The following is a 21,072-nucleotide window of genomic DNA, read 5'->3' on the forward strand; positions in this document are numbered from 1 at the left end:
TGAATATTAAAATATTAAAAGGATATATTTAATATAAAAGTAATAGGATAATACTGCAAATGAAGTACTATAGGAATAATACTGCAAATGAACATCTAAACCATGAAGCATCTAAAGAACTCCTGCCCTCTAAGATCCTTCACTGGAGGGACAGCCATGATTCATTCCATGTCACTGGAAGCCATAGAGAGGATGACAAAAGTGAACATTGACATTTAATGGGGCTTTTCAAGTTGCCATATGAAAGAAGAAGACTGCAAATGAAAATCTACAATGACTTTAAACTAATGCCTTTCTACAAAGTGAAGTAGAAATCTTGTCAAGCATGACCGTAGTTCAAAATGAGAGGTGATGTGAACAATCATGTTCAAGTTACAGTGGTATATTGATTGATATTGGCTCTTGTATGAAAAATTTGCCTTTTCTGGGAAATGACTGTAGGCTTTGTGGTAATTTAAAAACATCCACTCTTAGGCACAGTCTACACGAACAGAGCTGCCTTGCATCAACCTATGTTGACCTAATTATATCGGCGTCTACACTACAGCTTGCTCCCACCGACATAAGTGCCCTATTACACGGACATAACTCCATCTTCAAAAGAGGCATAGGGCTTGTGTCGGAGTAGTTAGGGCGACACAGTGTCCGTATAGACACTGCATTACTTACATCAGCTGTTGGCTGTCATTCTTGTCAATTTCACAGCTCCAGAATTGACAAGAAAGCTTGGCTGTCACCGGTGGGCTGGGCTCCAGCTGCCTCCAGGCTCCCTGCTGGGCTGCTGCCCAGGATCCCCGCTCCCACCTGGGCTATGCCCACCAGGCCTTCCACTCCCTGCTCTGAGCCAGACTGCCCCCAGGTCCCAGATCCCCGCGGAGCTGCTGCTCAGGCTCCCCACTCCCTGCGGGGGAGGGAAGGGGGGTGAGAGCCCGGGGGTGGGCAGTGATGCTCCCTGTGGGGAGCCAAGAGTCCATAGCCAGTCGGGGCAGCCAGGCTCCCAGCGGGGAGCTGCATGTGCAGCTGAGACCCCTGAGGTCTCAGTCCCCCACACTGCCCCTTCTTAAGTCAGTGGAAGCGCTCTTGGTGAGGACATGCACCACCAAGAGAAGAAGGGCAGTGTGGGCATGAACCATCACAGTAATTACTGCAATGGCTGTAAGTCAGCCTAACGTAGGTCGATTTAAGTCTGTAGAGTAGACGTTAAAAAGACAGAGATATAAGTCAGACAGCATGGAACTGCTTGGCACATTTCTTTTTTAGCTTGTACCACTCTGTAGACTTGAATATAAATAGTGAATCTACAAAAAATGCACAGTTCTATGAAGAAACTTAGAACTATAACTTTTTAAAGCAGTTTGCATTTATATAGAACATTTGGGCCAACAGATATATGTTTCTATCATTGAAAAATACCCGTTCCTTTGGTTTTGCTGAAATATCTCTTTTCTTATGTGTTATATCACTATAAATATGAACAATTCCAAAAAAAGGTACATATTAGCAAGAAATATTCAAAGTAGTGATATCCAAACAATAGTGAGCATGCAATCAAACAAATTTCATGCAAGTTACATGGAATAGTGGGTTAATGAACTTGCCTTTAACCTCCAAAGACCAAATGTTTTCTTAGAGTTCCAGTGAAACCTACTTTGATGGTATCATCCTCGTCCCTAGTGGACAGCAGCCCACAAGACCGAACTAAGGCCTGGTCTACACTACGAGTTTAGGTCGAATTTAGCAGCATTATCTCAATTTAACCCTGCACCCGTCCACATGACGAAGCCCTTTTTTTCGACCTAAAGGGTTCTTAAAATCGATTTCTTTACTCCACCCCCGACAAGGGGATTAGCGCTGAAATTGGCCATGCTGGGTCGAATTTGGGGTACTGTGGATGCAATTTGATGGTATTGGCCTCCAGGAGCTATCCCAGAGTGCTCAGTTGTGACTGCTCTGGACAGCGCTCTCAACTCAGATGCACTGGCCAGGTATACAGGAAAAGGCCCGCGAACTTTTGAATTTCATTTCCTGTTTGGCCAGCGAGGCGAGCTCACCAGCACAGGTCACCATGCCGAGCTCATCATCACAGGAGACCGACCATGCAGTCCCAGGATCCCCGAAGAGCTCCAGCATGGACTGAACGGGAGGTACGGGATCTGATCGCTGTATGGGGAGACGAATTTGTGCTGGCAGAACTCCATTCGAAAAGACAAAATGCCAAAATATTTGAAAAAAATCTCCAATAGTATGAAGGACAGAGGCTATAACAGGGACCCGCAGCAGTGCCGCATGAAATTTAAGGAGCTCAGGCAAGCCTACCAAAAAACCAGAGAGGCAAATGGCCATTCCGGTTCAGAGCCCCAGACATGCCGCTTCTATGATGAGCTGCATGCCATTCTAGGGGGTGCAGCCACCACTACCCCAACTCTGTGCTTTGACTCCGTCGAAGGAGAGGCAGGCAACACAGAAGCGGGTTTGGGGGCGAGGAAGATGATAATGAGGAGGAGCTTGTAGATAGCTCACAGCAAGGAAGCAGAGAAACTGGTTTCCCCAACAGCCAGGATCTGTTTCTCACCCTGGACCTGGAGCCAGTACCCCCCGAACCTACCCAAGGCGGGCTCCCGGACCCTGAAGGCAGAGAAGGGACCTCTGGTGAGTGTACCTTTGTAAATATTATACATCATTTAAAAGCAAGCGTGTTTAATGATCAATTTGCCCTGGCATTCGCGGCCAGTACAGCTACTGGAAAAGTCTGTTAACATGTCTGGGGATGGAGCGGAAATCCTCCAGGGACATCTCTGTAAAGCTCTCCTGGATGTACTCCCCTGGATGTACCTTTGCAGAAGGTTTCTGGGGAGGGCAGACTTATTCCGTCCTCCATGGTAGGACACTTTACCACACCAGGCCAGTAGCATGTAGTCGGGAATCACTGCGGAACAAAGCATTGCAGCATATGGTCCTGGTGTTCACTGGCATTCAAACAACATCCACTCTTTATCTCTCTGTGTTACCCTCAGGAGAGTGATATCATTCATGGTCACCTGGTTGAAATAGGGTGGTTTTAGTAAGCGGACATTCAGAGGTGCCCATTCCTGCTAGGCCGTTTGCCTGTGGCTGCACAGAAATCTTCCCTGCTGTTAGCCACGCGGTGAGGGGACGGGTGAAGTCATCATCCCAGAGAATTGGGTGTGTGGGGGGAAGGGGGCGGGTTAGTTGGGTTTCTGCTGCACATGAACCTGGAAACCGCAGATCCTCCTTTTAAATTGCCAACCCATTTTTAATGGGCAACCCAACGGCTACTTCATATGGGAAATGAAGGCGCTGCTGTTTGAAGCCATTTCCACGTTATGAAGGTTAAAGAAGTCAAAAGACTGTGGCTTACCATGGCTGCCGCCAAGCCAAATTCTGCTGCCCAGCCCTGCATGAGTGATCTCTCACACTAAATCAGCATACCCTCAATAAGAGGCAAAATGCAACCTTGTAATGAAAGCACATGTGCTATGTAATGTTAACAGCAAGATTTACCATGAAAGAGTATACCCATTGTTATATAAAATGTGTCTTTAACTACCAATCTCCCTTTATTTTTCCTCCACCAGCTGGATATGTTTCTCCTTCCCAGAGGCTAGCGAAGATTAGACGGAGAAAAAAATGCACTCGTGATTAAATGTTCTCTGACCTCATGCTGTCTTCCCACACTGACAGAGCACAGCAAAATACATGGAGGCAGACAATCTCAGAGTGCACAAAAACACAATATGACCGTGAGGAGAGGTGGTGGGCTGAAGATGGTAAGTGGCATCAGCTTGCTGAAAGAAGGCAGGAGTCAATGCTCATGCTGCTGGAGGATCAAACTCATATGCTCCAGCGTATGGTTGAGCTGCAGGAAAGGCAGCAGGAGAACATACCGCCACTACAGCCCCTGTGTAACCAACCACCCTCCTCCCCAAGTTCCATAGCCTCCTCACCCAGACGCCCAAGAACGTGGTGGGGGGCCCTCCAGCCACCCAGCCACTCCACCCCAGAGGACTGCCCAAGAAACAGAAGGCTGGCATTTAGTAAGTTTTAAAGTTTTAAAGTGCTGTGTTGCCTTGTCCTTCCTCCTCCACCACCTCTCCCATGTTACCTTGGTAGTTATCCCCCTATTTGTGTGATGAATAAATAAAGAATGCATGAATGTGAAGCAACAATACCTTTATTGCCTCTGCAAGTGGTGATCGAAGGGGGAGGGGAGGGTGCTTAGCTTACAGGAAAGTAGAGTGAAATCAGGAGGGGGGGTGCGTGTTCCATCAAGGAGAAACAAACAGAACTTTCACACCGTAACCTGGCCATTCCTGAAACTGGTTTTCAAAGCTTCTCTGATGTGCACCGTACTCTCCTGTACTCTTCTAACCGCCCTGGTGTCTGGCTGCATGTAATCAGCGGCCAGGTGACTTGCCTCAACCTCCCACCCCGCCATAAACGTCTCCCCCTTACTCTCACAGATATCGTGGAACGCACAGCAAGCAGTAATAACAATGGTTAGACCTCAGCAAAACCAATATTCCCTAGTCAGTAAGCTGCGCCAGCGTGCTTTTAAACGCCCAAATGCACATTCTACCACCATTCTGCACTTGCTCAAAAGTTGAACAGCTCCTGACTACTGTCCAGGGTGCTGTGTATGGCTTCATGAGCCAGGGCATTAAGGGGTAGGCTGGATCCCCAAGGATAACTATAGGCATTTCAACATCCCCAACAGTAATTTTCTGGTCTGGAAAGAAAGTCCCTTGCTGCAGCTTTTGAAACAGATCAGAGTTCCTGAAGATGCGAGCGTTATGTACCTTTCCGGGCGATCCCACATTGATGTTGGTGAACCATCCCTTGTGATCCACCAGTGCTTGCAGCACCATTGAAAAGTACCCCTTGCGGTTTATGTACTCGCTGCCTTGGTGCTCTAGTACCAAGATAGGGATATGGGTTCTGTCTGCCGACCCACCACAGTTAGGGAATCCCTTTGCAGCAAAGCCATCCACTATGACCTGCACATTTCCCAGAGTCACTACCCTTGATAGCAGCAGTGCAGTGATAGTGTGGGCTACTTGCTTCACAGCAACCCCCACAGTAGATTTGCCCACTCCAAATTGATTCCCAACTGACCAGTAGCTGTCTGGCGTTGCAAGCTTCCACAGGGCTATCGCCACTCGCTTCTCAGCTGTGAGGGCTGCTCTCATCTTGGTATTCTTGTGCTTCAGGGCAAGGGAAAGCAAGTCACAAAGTTCCATGGAAGTGCCCTTACACATGTGAAAGTTTCGCAGCCACTGGGAATCATCCCAGACCTGCAGCACTATACGGTCCCACCACTTTGTGCTTCTTTCCCGGTCCCAGAATCAGCGTTCCAAGCCATGAACCTGCCCAACTGACACCCTGATGTGCACATTGCAGGGGGCTGTACTTTGTGAGAAGTCTATGTCCATGTCCTCATCACTCTCGTCACCACGCTGCAGTAGCCTCCTCCTCGCCTGGTTTTGTTTTTGTTGCAGGTTATAGTCCTGCATATCCTGCTGGATAACGCGCACGGTGTTTATAGTGCTCATAATTGCTGCGGTGATCTGAGCGGGCTCCATGTTCCCAGTGCTATGGTGTCTGCGCTGAAAAAAGGTGCGAAACAATTGTCTGACATTGCTCTGACGGAGGGAGGGGCAACTGACAATATGGCTTACAGGGTTGGCTTACAGAGAATTAAAATCAACAAAGGGGGTGGCTTTGCATCAAGGAGAAACAGAATGCCCCCCCGCCCCCAAGGACAGAACTCAAAACCCTGAGTTTAGCAGGCCGTTGATTTCATGGAGGGAGGGAGGAGAAAATGAATACAAAACAAATCTGGTCTATTTCTTGTTTTGATCCACTTCATCTATCTTTATACATCTTGCTGGCAGCAGACTGTGCACGACTGCTGGCCATCGTCATCTCCTGGGTGCTCGGCAGAAGACGGTACAATATGACTGCTGGCCCTCGTTGCCTCCTGGCTGCTCATTAAGACAGTGCAGTAGGACTGCCGGCAGGACTGAATCACCATGAGACGAAACTTAAAAGGGAAATGACCTGGCTGAGTCACTCCCATGTTTGCCCAGGCGCCCCATACCTCACCAAGGTCAGTTAAAAGAGCACCCTGGAGTACATCGACGATGACTACCAGTTATACTGCACTGTCTGCTGCCAAAAGGCAACGAGCGGCTGCTGTGTAGCAATGCAGTACCGTGTCTGCCAACACCCAGGAGACATACAGTGACAGTGAGCTGAGTGGGCTCCATACCCTCTCTACTCCTGCTCGAGATTCCCCTGTTTATACATCCAAGCATTGCATTAGCCCTTTTGGCCACAGTATCGTGCTGGGAGCTGCTAATCCACCATGATCCCCACATTATTTCCAGAGTCACTGCTTTCCAGGATAGAGTCCCCCATCCTGTAAGTATTGTCTACATTCTTTGTTCCTAGATGCATACGTTTAGCTATATTCAAATGCATACTGTTTGCTTGACCCTAGTTTACCAAGCAATCCAGATTACTCTGTCCAGATTGGTCTGTCTTCTTCATTATTTACCACTCTCCCAATTTTTGTGTCATCTGAAAATTTTAATCAGTGATAATTTTATATTTTCTTCCAGGTCACTAATAAAAATAATAAATGGTGTAGGGCCAAGAACCAGTCCCTGCAGGACTCCACTAGAAACACACCTGTTCAGATATGATTCTCCATTTACAATTACATTTTGAGAACTATCAGTCAGCCAGTTTTTAATTCATTTAATATGTTCCATGTTAATTTTATATTGTTCTAGTTTTTGTATCAAAATATCATGCAGAACCAAGTGAAATGTTTTACAGAAGTATATTACATTAACACTATTATCTTTATCACCAAACTTGTAATCACATCAAAAATATATATCAAGGTCATTTGACAGGATCTATTTTCCATTAATTCATGTTGATTGGGATTAATTATATTACCCTCCTTTAATTATTTAAGAATTGAGTCCTGTATCAGCCATTCCATTATCTTGTTCGGGATTGACAGGTCTATAATACTTGGATTATTCTGTTTTTACCCTTTTAAAATATTGGCATACTATTAGTGGGTTTTTTTTAAATTTAAGTCTTCTGGAACTTCTCCATGGTTCCAAGTCTTATTGACAATCAACACTGACAGGCCAGTGAGCTCCTGAGCCATCTTTTAAAATGCCTGGATGCAAGTTAACTCTAGTAGCTGTTGTTTAAGATCCTCTAAAGATACTAGTGGAATGGAAAGAGTGTTATATGACATGACTATTCACTGGTTCTCAAACTTTTGTACTGGTCACCCCTTTCACACAGCAACCCCCCTTATAAATTAAAAAACATTTTTTTAAATATTTAAACACTATTATAAATGCTGGCGGTGAAACAGAGTTTGGGGTGGAGACTGACAGCTCGTGACCCTCCCCCCCACGTAATAACCTCGCAACCCCCTGAGGGGTCACAATCCCGTTTGAGAACCCCTGCACTACATTATCTGTTTTTTCCCCAAATACAGAACAGATATATTTATCAAACACGCCAGACTTTTCTGCATTGTTTTTGATAATTCATTTATATCTAGTAATGGACCTACACAATTGTTAGGATTCCTTATGTTCCTAATATACTTTAAAAAGTCTTTCTTACTGTCCTTAAGTCTACTGGTCATAGATTTCTCTTTGTGTCCTTTTGCTTCCCTTATCAGTTTTCTATAACTCCTGTCTTCTGATTTATACTCATAACTATCAACTTCCCCTTTCCTCCTTTTATTTTTATTTATTTAAATTTATTTTTTTTATAGCTGCCTTCACTTCCCCTCTAATCAGGTCGGCTTATTAACCAATATAGCCTCTTTCTTGATTGTGGGATTGTTGCTTTTTGAGCATCTAAGTGTTCTTAAACAATTCCCAATTATCATTCATATTTTTCTGATGAAATTCTTCCTCCCAGCTCTATTGACTCATAACTGTTTTCAGTTTTGTGAAGTTGGCCCTTTTAAAGCACCAAGTATACATATCAATGGTCTGGACTTTATTGTGATTGCACATTATAAAGATGATTATGTCATGATCACTTGTACCTTAGTTACCACTGATAACATTATAAACATTATAATGGTAATTACAACAATAAATCTACATTTTAAAAATGATGATCCGAAGTCCTTCTGCCAATCTCCAATCAAGGATGGAATAAAAAGGATCATGCAGAACTTTTCAGAGAGAAAGAATGACCATATATCCTGTCTTACATTTCCTCTTCATTCAAAAGACAAAACAAAAAACACAAAAAATAAATAATAAACCACAAATAGGATAATTCCAGTATCTTTGGGATGTTACACCTTTGGAACACCTCCTTTTTAAATAGCCAGGCGGGAAAGAACCCAACCCATGTCAGGACACTGGAGAACTCATTCTGAGCCTTTTGATAACATGCCCATGATTTCAGTTGCCATGATGTATGTGGTGAGTAGGCTAGAGAGGAATAAGGAATTTACCTCTAAGAAACAGGTGCTCCGTGGCAATTAACTGAAATATTCTAAAGTGCCAGTTCCTTAGTCCTTTCGGGTACTCTGCTCAAAACTGGAGGCAATCTGTCTGTATCTGTTTTCAAGTTACAATATAAATATGATAGAAAAATATTTCATAGATGCCATGTTACATCACCAGACGAACCAGTAGAGACAGAAATAAACAAAGAAAAATAATTTTACTTACGCTTTTACTTATGTCTCAGAAGATATACAGGAACATATGTCTCATACCTGGACAGAGCCATGAACTGCAATCTTTATCAAACAAAATGTTGGACTAAGTTTTGCTTGAATAAGGGCATTGAATTGGGCCTTCAACATGTACCTTTGTCATAAATATAAAGGGAAGGGTAAACCCCTTTAAAATTCCTCCTGGCCAGAGGAAAAATCCTCTCACCTGTAAAGGGTTAAGAAGCTAAAGGTAACCTCGCTGGCACCTGACCAAAATGACCAATGAGGAGACAAGATACTTTCAAAAGCTGGGAGGAGGGAGACAAACAAAGGGTCTGTGTCTGTCTGTATGCTGCTTTTGCCGGGGATAGAACAGGAATGGAGTCTTAGAACTTTTAGTAAGTAATCTAGCTAGGTATGTGTTAGATTATGATTTCTTTAAATGGCTGAGAAAGGAACTGTGCTGAATAGAATAACTATTTCTGTCTGTTTGTCTTTTTTGTAACTTAAGGTTTTGCCTAGAGGGATTCTCTATGTTTTGAATCTAATTACCCTGTAAGGTATCTACCATCCTGATTTTACAGGGGTGATTCCTTTACTTCTATTTACTTCTATTTCTATTAAAAGTCTTCTTGTAAGAAAACTGAATGCTTTTTCATTGTTCTCAGATCCAAGGGTTTGGGTCTGTGGTCACCTAGGCAAATTGGTGAGGATTTTTACCAAACCTTTCCCAGGAAGTGGGGTGCAAGGGTTGGGAGGATTTTGGTGGGAAAGACGTGTCCAAACTACGTTTCCCAGTAAACCCAGTTAAAGTTTGGTGGTGGCAGTGATATTCCAAGGACAAAGGATAAAATTAATTTGTACCTTGGGGAAGTTTTAACCTAAGCTGGTAAAAGTAAGCTTAGGAGGTTTTCATGCAGGTCCCCACATCTGTACCCTAGAGTTCAGAGTGGGGGAGGAACCTTGACAACCTTATACAATGCATCCCTAATGCTGATCAGGTCATGCCCGACACAAAAGCACAAGTTAAGATAACAAAAATAAGCTGACAAAAATCAAATCAAATCACAGTCATGAGGAAAATAAAGTTACCTCTACCTCCTGAAGTAGCACTGGTTTGAGTCTGATGACTACAGTCTGGACCAATAAACCTGGCTACACCTCTTGAAGTGTCAAGATAAACAGTAAAGCACAGTTTACAAAAAGAAGTAGCATGGCATATTTTGCCATCAAATCTATATTTCCCCCCATAGATTAGAAACCCAGAGAAAGCTGGAGTGGGGAGAGCAGTTGAAATCCACATTGCCCACACTATTTTTAATCCTCACCATGCACTAGAAGTAGTTAAAGCCACTTTGCATAAGATATAAATTGGCAGCTCTTTAGGATAAACTCAGTTATTAAGAAAGATCTGTCTCAGCTGGGACTAAAACTAGGACAAGAGAAAGGGAACTCAAGTTTTCCATTGCAAAAAGAGACTTATGAGGGCGAAAAAAAAAAGAACATTCTGTACTTTATCAATCTAATCCTGTCTGGGTAAAGAGATCATATTGCTACCTTTCAGTATGAACTTTAGAACTGGCAAACAAGTGCCAAATTGAATTTATTTATTTCCACTCTAAGGATGAAGCTAAGAATTCTTGCATAACTGTTGTGAAACTTTATGCAAACAATTAAAGGGCAAAATTCATCTCAGAGCTGAGGCACTTGTATTAGTATATGGCCAAATGCTGCCCTCGTTATACACGGGAGTAAGGTATGTACGGCCTCTTAATGCCATACAGATAACCCTCCTTCCCAACCTGACCAATTCAGTAGTAAGGATGGTTAGGCCAGAGTGGAAGGAGTGCAAACTAGTGTGCAGTACCTCCATGGTTACACCCTGTGGGTCTGACGGTAGCCGTGGGGAGCTCACGTGCCATGGGAGTGGGAAGAGGACAGCTCAGGCCTCCACATATCCTTTTCTAGATTCTTCCCTGTGAAAGCTCCACAGAGAACTACAGCAATGATGGGGTTACATCATGTGGAGCTGCCACACTGGAAAGAGGTTTAAACAGAGATAGGACAAGAGAATGTTTCCCTGTGAGTGGATGTGGGGGACTTGGGACTATAAGAGACAATGTACCATCATCCCTGCCGAGTCAGACTTCTTTGAAGAAAGGGAAATGGTCATTTCTCCCTTTTGGAACCGTCAACCAATATGGTGGTTGTTGTGGCTGCACAGCCCTTTGTAACAACTTTAATTCATGCATAAGGGGGATATGCGTAAATGGAGACATGACCTAAGAGTTTCTAGGAGTGGTTACAACCAAAGGGAGCTAAATATTCATAGGCAACAGGCAGGGCTTCTTAGTTATATGCTTCAAAAGTGTGGATAGTTAAGGTGCGTATGGTACATATTAGGGCTGTCAAGCAATTAAAAACATTAATCATGATTAACCGCACTGTTAAACAATAATAGAATACCATTTATATAAATATTTTGGATGTTTTCCACATTTTCAAATATATTGACTTCAATTACAACACAGAATACAAAATGTACAGTGCTCACTTTATATTTATAATAAAAACAAATATTTGAACTGTAAAAATAAAATAGTATTTTTTAATTCTCTTAATACAAGTACTATAGTGCAATCTCTATCATGAAAGTTGAACTTACAAATGTAGTGTTATGTACAAAAAAAACTACATTCAAAAATAAAACAAAGTAAAACTTTAGAGCCTACAAGTCCACTCAGTCCTACTTCTTGTTCAGCCAATCGCTCAGATGAACAAGTTTGGTTACAATTTGCAGGAGATAATGCTGCCTGCTTCTTGTTTACAATGTCAGCTGAAAGGGAGAACAAATGTTCACATGGCACTGTTGTAGTGGGCATTGCAAGATATTTACATGCCAGATGTGCTAAAGATTCATATGTCCCTTCAACCACCACCTCAGAGGACATGTGTCCATACTGATGATGGGTTCTCTGCTCGATAATGATCCAAAGCAGTGCACACCAACACATGTTCATTTTCATCATCTGAGTCAAATGTCACTAGCAGAAGGTTGATTTTCTTTTTTGGTGGTTCAGGTTCTGTAGTTTCCACATCGGAGTGTTGCTCTTAAGACTTCTGAAAGCATGCTCCACACTCCGTCCCTCTCAGATTTTGGAAGGCACTTCAGGTTCTTAAATATTGAGTTAAGTGCTGTAGCTATCGTTAGAAATCTCACATTGATACCTTTTTTGCGTTTTGTCAAATCTGCAGTGAAAGTGTTCTTAAAATGAACAATATGCTGGGTCATCACCCAAGACTGCTCTAACATGAAATATATGGCAGAATGCGGGTAAAACACAGAGCAGTAAACATACAATTCTCCCCCAATGAGTTCAGTCACAAATTTAATTAATGCATTATTTTTTTAAAAGAGCGTTATCAGCATGGAAGCATGTCCTCTGAAATATAAGCACTGACCAAAGCATGAAGGGGCATATGAATGTTTAGTATATCTGGCATGTAAATACCTTGCAATGCTGGCTACAAAAGTGCCAAGCACACGTCTGTTCTCATTTTCAGGTGACATTGTAAATAAGAAGCGGACAGCATTATCTCCCATAAATGTAAACAAACTTATTTGTCTTAACAATTGGCTGCACAAGAAGTAGGACTGAATGGACTTGTAAGCTCTAAAGTTTTACATTATTTTGTTTTTGAGTTCAGTTATGTAACAAAAAATACATTTGTAAGTTGTGCTTTCACGATAAAGAGATTGCACTACAGTACTTGTATGAGGTGAATTGAAAAATATTATTTCTTTTATCATTTTTACAGTGTAAATATTTGTAATAAAAATAATATAAAATGAGCACTGGACACTTTGTATTCTGTGTTGTAATTCAAATCAATATATTTTAAAATGTAGAAAAACATCCAAAATATTTACTAAATTTCAATTGGTATTCTATTGTTTAACAGCGTGATTAAAACTGCAATTAATCACATTTATTTTTTTCCAATCACCATTTTTTTTTAGTTAATCATGTAAGTTAACTGCAATTAATCAACAGCCATAGTACATATTCATTTTAACTTGCTACCAGCTAAATTCAAATTACATCAATCTACATCATATTTGCAGAAAGTATCTCATTACCAGCATCACTAGATTTGGGGTGTTCTCATCATTGGCTGATTGCCAGAAACATACTGTATTATGACATTGCAAGAATGGACAGTTTTAAAAAGCCTTTTTAAACGTTTTCTTATACAAAGAAAACACTCACATACTGATTTCACCACCTTCACAGAATCTAACGTTACCAAATGTTATAGTGTAGTTTTATGTAATTATGCTCATAGAACACATACTCATTGTGTCCTTGCTTTGAAATTGTAGTTTTTCCTGTTTATTTTGCAGATAGAAGTGGATTTGAATAGGTGTAATTTTAAAGGAGAATTTGGTTCTTTATCTTTCTTCTTGTGTGTATAGTATAGATTCACTGTAAGCTATGGATTCTTTTCTTATGTACTGAACAGGTGTAATTCCATAATAAAATTAAAATCACACAAGATCTTCCAGACAGGTGCTATTGTTTTCCTTCCCCTGGGAAGCCAAAGTTTCAAGACATTTGATGCTAGTCAACTGTTTCCCCTTCTGCTAAGAAGAGGCCAATTGCTAAAGCTCACATTTGTTTACTTCACTCCTATGGAAAAAGGAATGCTTATATTTCTTTGAAAAAGAAAATCTCAAGCAGTATCTGCTAGCTTCCATGAGTGCAAGGATGATGGAGAACAAGTCTGAATGTATCAATAGGTTTTATTTTAGTGAATGAGGTTTACTGTAGGTTTCAGAGAGTATATGGGAATAATTTTGTCAGATAAAACTAAAAGCCACAAAATAACAAAAGCAGATGTAACATATACAGAAGTCGGAAAATATTACAAAAAGCGTTCTAGTAAAATCAAGTGCAAAGTTTTCAAAATTTGCTTTGATGAAAGTAACATTAATATACATGGGTCAAATTTTCCTCTCAGTTACACCATTGCAACTCCACTGGTTTCAATGGGGTTGCCCTAATGTAATGAGAATCTGCTCTCATGGGATTTGCAATAAACTAAGTATTATTTTCTCAGGCCTTGTCTACACTGGCAAGTTTCTGTGCAGTAAAGCAGCTTTCTGTGGTGCAGCTCCTTAGGTGTACACACTCCCAAGCCACTTAGTGTGCAGAAACTGTACAGTTGCAGCACTGTAAAAAACCCCACCCCAACGAGAGGCGTACAGCTTTCTGTGCCGGGGCTACAGCACTGCAGTGCAAGTGTAGACACCCTGGTCTATTACAGTGCTGCAATTGTCCTCTGGGAGGTGTCTTGTTCTCGCCTCTCTAGTCATCTGTTTGAACTCTACTACCCTGCCCTCAGCTGACCAACCGTGAGCCCCACCCCTTAAATTCATTGGGAATTTTGAAAGTCCCCTTCCTGTTTGCTTGGTGACGCAAGCAGTGGTCTCAGCGCATCTTTCCAGGTGAGCATGCCTGCTCCACATACCCGGCGATCCCCCGCTTGGAGCAATGCCGAGCTGCTGGACCTCATCAGCATTTGGGGAGAGAAGGCTGTCCAGTCCCAGCTGCGCTCCAGCCTTAGGAATTATGATACCTACAGACAGATTTCATGATGCATGAGAGAAGGAGGCCATGACTGCAGTGCAGGGTCAAAGTGAAGGAGCTGCAGAATGCCTACCACAATGCATGGGAGGCAAACTGCCGCTCCGGTGCTGCGCCCATGAGCTGGCGGTTCTACAAAGAGCTGGATGTGATACTCGGTGGCAACCCCACCTCCACTGCGAAGGCCACTGTGAATACAGTATCGAGAGTGGACTGAGCCAGGAGGAGGAAATCTTGGACAAGGATGTGGAGTGGGTGGGGGACCCAGAGGCAGAGGACAATTCGGAGTTCAGAGATGCACGCAGCCCAGAACTCTTCTCTATACCAGAGGAGGCTAGCCAGTCACAGCCGTTAGATCTTGACAAAGTGCAAACAGGAGAGGAGGCCCCTAGTAACTGGCTTTGATTCTGGGAATCGCTGAAGCAAGTTGTTGGGGGCAGGGAGTTGCAGAAAGCAGGCTTGGGTATATATGATGTGCATATCACCACATGCCTAGTCTGAGCGGTGGAACAGGCTGTTGATTGCTGTGAAGTGAGGGAGTCAATCTGCTCAAAGATCTCCACGAAACTCATATGGAGATACTGGGAAATCTGCTGCCGCAGGTTCTTTGGCAGAGCTGCTTTGTTTCTTGCCCCGTTAAGGGTAACTTTCCTGCGCCACTCTGCCATCACTGGGGCGAGAGGGATCATTGCTGCATGCAGGTGAGCAGCACAAGGGCCAGGGCAGAAGCCGCAGTCTTGGAGAAGACCCTCTCTTGATTCCCTGCTCACCCCCAGCAGCGAGATATCTTCCATAATGAACACAGCCTGTGGAAAATGTGGGGACACTAATGATAATAAGGCCCCCCCTACAGTGCTGACTCTCCCCAAGAGCCACGTGTTCAGTGTACATTATGGTCCTGGAACATTGATTTCCCCTGACCCTGCAGTTACTCACCATTTTGGGGGTCTTGTGGCTCATGTGTGCTTGCCTGGGGTCAGCCAGTTAGTGACAGGTATGTGAATAGTGGCTGTGTTTTAAATCACTGAATCAGTGGTCTGTGTGTTGCAGACAATACTGCTTCTGTAAAATGTTGCGTTTTGGCTTCACAGAGATGACCTTGGGACCCCAGCCTCCCTCTTTGTTATCGCCGAATGAATGGCTGCGCAGAATTAGAAAGTGGCCATGAAAAACTAAAGAAGACTTTCTGCGTGATGTCATGATGCACTCCACAGCCAAAAAACAAGAACTGAAGGAGTGGCGGGACAGGGAGAAGAGGGACCAAAAGGAGAATGCGGCACGTCAGAACGAAGCCACGGAGCGGCTCTTAAATGGAGCGCCAAGCGGACACGCTCCAGGCACTAGTAGCACTACAAACCAAGCAGCTCCGCGCCAGCCCGCCCCCTGCAGCTGCTGTCACAAAACTGTTTCCAACCTGCCCCCCAGACACCGCCAACAGACTCTTATTTACCTCCTGGCTCCAGTCTGTACCCACTGCATTCCACTCCTGCCCCGTCACAGTCCAGCCCTGTGGACTCCCACTACCCTCAACACCCGACTCTCTGCGGTTTAGCCCTGCTGAAGTACAGTACCCACTGCACTGTACTCCAAAGTACAAGGTTGCATATGATACCTGGACATACACAAATCTTTAACTGTCCCGGGACCCCACCTCCTCCTCAGAGCCTCCCTTCCTCCATCCCCCACAGTGCTGATGTGTTTTGTTTGTCTGTCTCTCTCCTCCGGTTGTTGTTTTATAATAAAAGAATTGTTTTTGTTTGAAAGCAATCATTATTCCATTAATTGAAAGCAAACAGAGCTCTGCAAAGGAACAGGAATTTTCTTAAACCTTCACAGTGCATCGTCTGTACCAATCACAATCACCTCCTAGCATTATGCACTCCCAAGCATAGCAACAAATAGTAGTGGCTTTCAGCTTCAAATTGCTGCCTCAAGGCATCCCTTATCCTTATGGCCCTGCACTGCGCCCCTCGAATAGCTCTGGTCTCTGGCTGTTCAAATTCAGCCTCCAGGCACTGAGCCTCAGAGGTCCAGCCTGGAGTGAAGCTTTCACCCTTCCCTTCACAAATATTATGGAGAGTATAGCACACAGCGATAAGCATAGGAATATTGTCATAGGCCAGGTGCAGCCTCCCATATAGGCAGCACTGGCAGGCCTTTAAATGGCCAAAAGCACACTCTACAGTCATTCTGCACTTGCTCAGCCTGTTGTTGAACCACTCCTTGCCGCTGTCAAGATTCCCCGTGTACGGCTTCATAAGGCACGGCATTAAGGGGTAGGCAGGGTCTCCCAGGATCACAGTGGGCATTCTGACTTCCCCTACGGTGATCTTCTGGTCCGGGAAGAAAGTCCCTGCTTGCAGCTTCCTGAACAGGCCAGCGTTCCAAAAGATGCGTGCGTCATGCACCTTTCCAGATTAGCCTGTGTTAATGTCCGTGAAAAGCCCACAGTGATCCACAAGCGCCTGGAGAACCACAGAGAAATACCCCCTCTGATTAATGTATTCGGTGGCTAGGTGGTCTGGTGCCAGAATTGGAATATACGTGCCACCTATTGCCCCTCCGCAGTTAGGGAAACCCATTTGGGCAAAGCCATCCACAATGTCACGCACATTGCCCAGAGGCACAGTCTTTTGGAGCAGGATGTGATTAATGGCCCTGCAGACTTCCGTCAACACGAGTCCAACGGTCGACTTTCTCACTCCAAACTGGTTAGCAACTGATCGGTAGCAGTCTGGGGTAGCCAGCTTCCACAGTGCAATCGCCACACACTTCTCCAATGGCAGAGCAGCTCTCATTCTCGTGTCCTTGTGCCCCAGGGCTTGGGCGAGCTCATCACACAGTCCCATGAATGTTGCTTTCCTCATCCGAAAGTTCTGCAGCCACTGCTCATCATCCCAGATGTGCATCACTCACGATGTGATCCCGCCACAACTTGTTTCCAGAGCCCAAAAGCAGCGTTCCACTGTGATCAGCACCTCCACGAATGCCACAAGCAATCTCGTGTCATAGCTAATACGCGTGGTAAGATCAATGTTGAGCTTCTCTTGCATTTGTACTTTAAGGAATAACTCCACTGCCACTCGTGACGTGTTAGTGAGAGCAACAGTGTGGGATCCATTCCTGCAGACCGAAGAGGCAGAGAGTGCAGTACACAAACCATTGAAACATGGTGCTAAATGCAGATGGAAACACAGGGATTGCTGGGATGCAAAGCAATGCATCACGGGGCATTTGAACTGGACCCAAGATCTACCACAACCCCCTCCGCCTTCCCACAACTCTTAGCGGCAGAAAAGGAAGAGATGCTCTGTGGGATAGTTGCCCAGAGTGCACCGCCCTGAATACCGATGCAAGTACCACAAGTGTGAATATGCTATTGCGCAGGCAGCTGACAGTGTGAATACACAACAGCGGTTTCCCTTCACGCTCGTTGAGCAGTGATATAATTGCCAGCAATGTAACTCCACCAGTGTAGACATACTCTTAGAGTTCAGTTCTATCAATCCCTCTTTCTCTACAGTTTTAGCTCATATTTTTCACCAAGAGACTTTTCTTTTTATATCTCTTTTTTTAAACTCTCTTTAGCTCCATGCTGTGTTACCTCTAGGCTAGGGCCACTGTTGAATCAAGACCCTAAATTGTGGTCCACGAGTGCAACTGTGTTAGAAAGAAAATTATTTGATTAACTGAAAATATGTTTCCTGAGCCACAGCCTGTGATTTTAATCTGAAGTACTGGAATCAGCTTGGAAACTGTAAGGGGTTCTACCTTCCCAGCAGCCTCCCACCACTTTTTTTGACATTTTCAGGATCAATTCTGATGTAATCTGAAAGTGCTCTGAGCAACAACTGTCCCTTTCTTACTACCACTGCTCAGCAGCGCCCCTGTTGACGGCCTGCTGGATCACAGGGGAGTGAGGAATAGACCATAGGCTGCTCCACTGTCTGCTTCTCTAAAGAACCATAGGAGCCCCAGGAGGAGCAGGACAGGAGCAAAACTTGTTCTGCCTTAAGCTAAGGGAGCACTTAGCAAAGAAAGGTGTGCCTTCCTCGCACAGCCCCACAAAAGAGGGAAAGTGGAGAAGCTGGGAACCAACCACCGGTTACACTTCCCTGATTTTCTGCCACTAGAGCAGTCTAGTGGCTGTTCTAGCTTATCCCAGCTGGCATTGGTTCCCAAAGGACGGTGAGTCAGCTGTAGTTTATTTGAAGCGTAACATGCCTCAGTCACTCCCCCTATGCCAGAGCTGTGGAGAGGGAAGCGCAGAGGCTAGTTACACTAGCTCCACGCCTTCGGGGGGAAATCCGTAGCAGGGGATGTGCAGGTTGATTCTGTTATTTATGTGCTGCTAAGAGAATCTGTCTCAAAAGTACTGTCCCCTCAGGCTGAAAAGATTGGACACTATGGCTCTAGCTTATCAGCGTCCACTTGCTGCACCACATGTGCTTGAGGTAGCAATATATGAAAAATAACTATTACTTATCTATAACTGACATTCAGTTAACTGCAAATGTCTAGGACAAGTTTCAACTTTCACTGAGTCATCTATATTGAAAACAGTACACTTCTATACCAACGGGAACAAAACTATCATAGTAGAAGGTTTTAAAAAAGACAGTGTAGCTCATCTCAACTTCCTATGTACCAGTAAAGGATATGTAATGTAAAGTTAAAATAATTTCAGTTAACCCATACAAATCATAGAATCGTAGGACTGGAAGGGATCTTGAGAGGTCATCTAGTCCAGTACCCTTCACTCATGGCAGGACTAAGTATTACCTATGAAGACAAGAGACACTCATTTTCCATGAGTTGAGAAAGTTCAAGTAAATAACTTATATGATGACATCATATTTTTCTTGAAATAATTATGTACAGTTTACTTATCTAATCTTTTTTAATTCCTGCAGAAATTCACTGAAACCTTCTCTCATCTCACAAGGACAAACAGTTAATGGGGACCCAATCCTGCAGACTTTCCTCACCGGAGTAGTACTGAAATGAACAGGAGTAAGAACTTCTAAGGTGCCTAAAGCTTGCCAGATTAAGCCCTAAAGATCCAGGCACAAACACAGCATCTATCTATCCCTATACCTCTCACCTCTAGTCAGATACAAAAATCTTGTCTGTTAATATGATCCACCTGACACCTGCTTTCCTATTGGCTTCCCATTTCTGATTCTTTCTTCCTTCAGTTTCCTCATTGCTCCAAGTTTTCCACTAAACCCTGGTACTTTTGCAAACTGCAGCACAATGGTGACTATTTAAGATTTTAACATCACTTTAAAACTTGTAAGAAATAGAATGGATCATCTATAACATGGGCATGTATACATACAGCAATATTCAACTTTCAGGAGCATTTCTTTACTGTTCTACCAGACGTATGTTGTTCCAGCACTTTTAGAAACCACCATGCTTATTTCAGCATTTTCAATATAACTATGAAAAAGTACTTTCATGGGTTTATAACTCAGTCATCAAGTCCACTCTGAGCTAATAACTTGTTTATACAGTTTAACTAGGAAGGATTTCATTTCCCCTGTATCAAATATTTAAAAGTTTTAGAAATAGTGTTAGTGATCAAAACCAGTTGATTGATTTTGTATTCATATTACTTGGATTTAAAAATATTTGACAAGCATTTAGCTCGTAATACAGTTTGACTAATTTTTAGGGTTTAAAATTAAAGAAAAATAAATTTCTAAATTCCAAGGGATTATAAAAATGTCCAGACTTTGTTAAAGCGGTACAGTATGCACAGTAACTTCTTTCATTCAGAATTTTAGTATGTATTTAGAAATGCAAAACAAAGAATTCACGCAATACATGTAGTCTACAGTTTGAACATATTATTAGTGTAACTAATATGCATTATAAACCAAATATACATAACCATGTTTTTTCTATGTCAATGCTGTAACATGTTTTATAAGCCTAATAGGACCTTCTATTAAACCTGTAAAAACAGTATTAGAGGATATGTTCAATAAAGCTAATTGTGTCAAACAGATCAAAAATAACAGCAAACTTCAAAGTGAAGGTATATATTCTGTAATGTTAACTAATACATTTTGGTCTAGTTTTCCACATTGGAATGAATTAAAGATATAGTGTAATTATTGCTATTGATATGTTTGTCACAACTTTAACACTGCACTACTTAAAGGTAATTTAGTAAAGAGTTTAGACATTGAAGTCTTCATAGCAATGTCATATGCTTACACAATCATATACTATATGTTCTTTTTCTGCATTGACAGAGTGCTGGGAGCTAGCTGCACAAGGCATAGAAGACACAATTCTAGTTCCAAGGTACTTACAGTCTAAATTAAGGATCTGAAGATACTAATACAAATGAATACAAATTTAAGAATCTTCTGCCTGTAGAAACTAAGAATTTCTCTGAAATCTTAACTGTAAGTCTGGGCAGCACTTTCATATTCAAGGGTCAAGTTACACCCTCTGCAAACCACGTTGTCCTTCAGTAAATCATTAGGGATTTCAGAAACTCCAAAACAGACCTCCAGAAGATAGAAACAATATCAGTTTTTGTTATTATTCCTATGTATTTGCCTCCCATGCCATATCATTCCCAAACACACCAGCTTCTCGAAATGCATCCAAAAAACTTCTTCAGATCCAAATCGGAAAGTTTCAGGAATCCACACGCATCCACTC

General features: G+C 43.0%; 1 protein-coding gene across 2 annotated transcripts in view; it reads right to left on the bottom strand.

The window, feature by feature from the left end:
• VEGFC (vascular endothelial growth factor C) overlaps positions 1 to 21,072 on the bottom strand; it is a 141,783-nt gene that overhangs the window by 119,491 nt on the left and 1,220 nt on the right. The window lies entirely within an intron of this gene.

The sequence above is a fragment of the Caretta caretta genome, chromosome 4, assembly GCF_965140235.1.
Source record: "Caretta caretta isolate rCarCar2 chromosome 4, rCarCar1.hap1, whole genome shotgun sequence".
NCBI lineage: Eukaryota > Metazoa > Chordata > Testudines > Cheloniidae > Caretta > Caretta caretta.